Genomic DNA, 5,414 nt, shown 5'->3' on the forward strand with positions numbered 1-5,414 from the left:
TTCTTCTTCGGAAATGTCAGCAAATGGTCTTGTCGCCATTGTTGCCGAGTTTTCGTCAAGACGATTTTTGTCATATTTAACATGCTTCATGATTGGTCAAAATTTATAGAAGAACGATTTTCATTGGCTGTTTATGACTGTTTTCTATCAGCGAATAGAAAACAGTTGGAGAGCCAATCAAATTCACAGATTAACAATAGACAACGGTGAATTTATACTAATAACTATTGGAAAATAGCACAAAGAAAATACGTGCGCTGATTGGTTAAAAATTGTGTTTCTATTTACCTACTAGATGATGGTTTTCCATGTTCTATAAGAAAATAATGCACGCTTGAGGTCTATAAAAGCTGCTAGTGGATGCCCGAGCCGTCAGGCGAGGGCATTCAGCTGCTTTTCTAGACCTCAAAAGTGCATTATTTTCTTATAGGACATAGGAAAACCATCTTCTAGTGGGTTTAGAATATAGCATTAAAAAGAGCACAGAACTTACAAGACTCGCGGCCGCTCACGGCATTTACAAACGCACGCAACATTGGTAAAAGTGAAAGTTTAGTTTATTCTTTTCTTTGGCGGCTTCTTTATGAATAAACCAAGATACCATTTCATTCATATTTCCTATTTATATAGTCCTTTCTCCAACTACCAAAAGATTCTCACAAAGCCGACAAATCTAGTTGAAATATTTACGCATTCAAGTTTGGGTAAGCCTACTTCAATTTCATTCAAATGAAAAATTTTCATCAGTGCGTTCGTTTCGCAGCAAGTTTTTCAAATTCGCCTCTTATTTCGATTTAAAAAGAACAAAAGTGGAGTGTTCTGTCTTCAGATTGTGGCTAAAAAAAGGTTGCTTACCTCAAAGCGTTTCTAGAGTCCGGCTTGTTTTGCTAAATAATTTCCAATCAATTTCGGGCAGTTCACGGCAAAAGAAAAACAACAAATTGCAACGATTATTTCTTCATCTGTCGCTTCCTTTGGCACTGTCTTACTTCCATTTAAGCAGGTAAAACGTTTCTGATAAAAACTTGCTGCTTTAAAGCATCATTTAAACAACAAAACAAGAGAATAGAGGCGAAGTCAACGAAGTCGTTCAGCGAAATTCGACAAACAATTCGCACATCCGGGGTACCGGGCTTCTATAGTTTTCAGCTATGTTCTATTAAAAATAATGCCCGCTAGAATTCCATCGCGCGCATACAGCGGATATATTCTAAAACTCGATGGAGACACAGACAGTTGTCGTAGACACGGCAAGCAATATTCACGGCGCTGAAATAAGCAATGCAAAAATAACAACTAAGAATTGTGTCAAATTTTAATGTCACAGCTGACAAAAACCAGGTTAAGACTAAACAAATATTTGCACACTTGAAAACAAGCGAGTAAGATGTCTACAGAGCCCGCTACACATTCAAAAATTGTCTGTGAAAGAAATTATCGAAGCGGCTGACCTTTCAAAGAAGTATATGAATTCAATCGGCGCAACTTCACTCCATTCTAGGCTTTGCAGCACTTCAGAACTATTCACAGCTCCTTAACAGGACAAGATATTCGTCCAAAATGCCGAGTCAAACTTCTTTTGACAGAAAAAATAATGCACGTTCACCTCCAAGGTTCGAGTCGCTCGATCGGCAGCGTCAGTCGTCAAACCATTCGGTTACGTCGATGAAGCGAAATAAAACCACAATTCTTGTCAAATTCTTGACTCCTTCCAGTGCTTGACTTCAGTTAAACCATCGGCTTAGTTATTTCTCATAATTACATTAACTTTGGGGCCTGTTTTCTTTGTTTGTTTGGCCAAAAAACGGTGAATTTTAGCCTTGAAGCGAATGTTGAACAGTTGATTTATTTCTGTTCATTGACTCCCTTACTATGATTGATTGATTATATTCATGACGTAAAACCGCGAGGTGAAGAGAATCTATGTTTTGATGTTAAAGAAAGCGCTAAATATTACTTTGATGTGCGTTATTTTCTTTGTGCTGTTTTCTAAAAGAAATAGAAAACATGTTTTCTGTGTTTCTATCGAGTTATAGAAACACTCGTGAAAGTTTGGGAGAACTCGAAAAAGCTGTGGAAACACTCGTCTATCGACTCGTGTTCCCACAGCATTTCTCGTTCTCCCAAACTTCCACTCGTGTTTCTATAACTCGATAGACAAACGGAACATGTTTTCTATTTCTTAAGTAATAGTTCTCACTATAAAGCTGCCCCCGCCTTTTTATAATTTGTTTTACAGCAATAATCTAGGATTAGTGGAGTCTTTTGTCGTCATGACATTGTTTGCTGCGGAATTTCTTGTTGTGTGACACCGTTGCATCCTAAAAATATTAATTCACAAGTTCAAGTCAAATATATTACCTAACGCGCGGAAATATTAACCTAGCGGAAATACACACAACACATTATTCGTGGTGACAACACGCAAGCTTATTTCCTGGCTTATAACATTCAAAATTAACTTTAATACTAACAATAATTTCCAGGCCAAAAAGTCTAAAAATTCCGCGAAAATATGGCACAGTTCAAAGATTCGAGAAAACAATTTTTGATTCTTATTCAACCCACTCTTTGGATCAAATAATCTGACAGTTTGCGAAACGAATTACCTTGTATTACATTTTTGTTTATTACTCGTATACGATACAAACCCCCCGAAAGCAAACGTTGACGCTCGAACCAGCTCTTGGAACACACGTAGCCAAGAACACAAAACCAATTGCTCGAAATCTTTCGACGTATTACTAACAACCGCTTCAAATATCACTTAAAGCAGAGAAACCGCTCGAACAAATCTGTGAACACGCGTAAACCAAAACCGGAAAACGAAATGCTGCTAGAAGATGGCGAAGCTCGAAGGTGACGAAACGCGACCTCGTGGTTGCAAGTACCCGACACCACCGTGCGCGCTTGCTAAAATATTACCCGTCACGACCGTGCGCGCCAAGTTTCGTCAAATCGAGAACGCTTCGCCCATTACAAACACATTTCTTACTTTTTCAACAAATATTCTTTGTCCTTGTATGTATACACCCGGGGACTCCTAGGGTGCCTCCTCGGGTTTTGGCCTCTGGGCCAAAACCCTGCGGGGGCAAAAATAATGCCCGTTAGAATTCCATCGCGCGTATACAAAGGCTATATTCTAAACAAAAATAATGCATGAAGTAAAAATATAACAATTGAGCAAATTGCCAAACTGAAAGGCAAAATTTGGCGAACGGAAGCTTTCAGAAGATGTATTACGTAAATGAAAAAACAATATGTTTATTAGCTTTCATCAATGTCACTGACAATAAATAATTCGCCGTTTTGGAATCTGTTTCTGCTCAAACTCACCGCTTTTCTACTGAATTCTGATCGCGAAGTCTTGAAGTTCCGCAGCTGGAATTTCTTGATTTTCAATCCCTTCGTCTGCCTCTCCACAAGCAAGAAGCTCTTTTAAATAATTTCAAGGCATATAAAGTTGTCTTCTTCGTGTAAGCATTTTCCTGCTCCTGAGTAAAAGATTTCATTTTGGCTTCAGTGAATTTCACGAATCGATCTCGATAGCTCGCCATTTCAAATCGGCGTTTGGCAGCCTTGCACAAACAACCGTGCAACGGCGGGAAATGACGTTTTCGATATCCTCACTAGTGAGAATATGGAAAATACACCACTACAGTCCCGAATGCGGTTTCGTATGAATTTATACGAGTGGTCTATTTTCTAGTAAAACACTCGCTGCTATATAATAAACATACATATTTTTTTAATATACCGAAGCTTTTTTACTGCTTCCGTCGAAAACAACTTTTGTAGATTGTGTTACAGCGTTCACTCGAGATCTTCTCACCTATTTAAATCACAAAACAACAACGTGGAAAACACAAACAAAAGTTTTCATGACGACAGAGGAATTTTTTGGTAATTTTTGCAAAAAGTTGAGATGCTTCGCCTTAGATATTAAGCTTAAAGAAACAAACGGGTTTTATAGATTTAATTCGTAAAAAAATTTGGTATCCAAAGTAAGCACGCGAAATTAATCAAAGTCTCTTCGAGATACCGACGTTTTTGCATGAAGTATGAGTCGAAGGTTTATCCTGTGCATTGTTCTTCGAACTTATCATTACAGTTTCTTTGTAGTTTAGTTTAACAATTTCCTATCTTCGCGGAGGAAATGCAGCCATATAATTTTGTCAAAAATGGCTCGTCCGCGCCGGGTATTTATACACATTATGCTCAACATTATTACACAAATAAACAGTGCAAATTTCACCGAGATCTGTCAATTCTATACTTTAAAATTGCAAGGACCTTTCGAGACAGTCGATTACGGCAGCGAAATTAGCAAATGAAACAGCAAAATATGCGTTCGACGCTTTGTTTTTGCGACGCCATATTTGAATTGTTATAGGTAGACCGCTGTTCAATGTGTTCTAGGACGTATCGTTACGATTGCTCCACGAAAAAGCACGAAAAAAATACGGATATTTCCGACTACTGTCGGAGAAAACATTGCGCATATAATTGCGGCGTAAACAAATCGTTACACTCAAGCTGCGTTTTGTCTAGGCTCTGCGAGGGTCGGATATCAAGACCCAGGATTAAACAAAAGCCATATATACAGTGAATGCTTTCGAATTATATTTGAAGATGAAATACGAAAGAATTTTGCTGTCTTTGACTGAAATTCCACTCGAAATGCGTAGATACGATCGCATGTTGTAAAGCCGATTCATGCAACATTGCTATCAACGCGAGGTCACGTCCCTAACGACCTAGGCTGATGACGAAATAGAATGGCGCTTGCAAGTAGCGACCAAATTTGGCCTAATTTTTAACCGCTCCTAAGCTAAAAGCCCCCATCTCTTGCATTTGTTTTAACTTCAATAATATCTTTGAAAAGAGCGAGTTTTTTGGAATAGTTTATTTTTGACGTTTGTAATTTTTAAACGATGTAAGTGCTAGTGATTATTTATTCGTGTTTATTTACGCAATCCATTGTTTGTGCGACGCTTTTTATAGATCGCCTTCAGACACACGTGCGTTGAGATAAGAAAGCTGACATGTCACTTTTAAAATTGTTATATAACGTTTGTAAATGTGACAAGTCACGTTTTTTCCACGAGATCGCAAGTGATCACCCACAGCGGAAAGTAATCCCTTGAGAAATTAAAAAAGTCCCTTGAGAGTTTACAAATATGTGGTTCCAAATTTTGTCTACATAACCCCTATTCTCCTACTTTAGCTTGTAAACAAGCAAAAACGCCGAAAAAAGCGTTGATGTCATTTAATTCTAGCAACAGGTTGACTGACAACATTTTATCACGGTATTCAGGCACCCCAAACAGGGCGACAGGTTTCTCCCTCAGGAAAGACATGACACATTTCTTACATAATATCTTATCTCTTTTCAATTTAACTTCTGATTAAGT

Source organism: Oculina patagonica, chromosome 9 (genome assembly GCF_052425735.1).
Source record: "Oculina patagonica isolate OP01 chromosome 9, crgOcupat, whole genome shotgun sequence".
Classification (NCBI taxonomy): Eukaryota; Metazoa; Cnidaria; class Anthozoa; order Scleractinia; family Oculinidae; genus Oculina; species Oculina patagonica.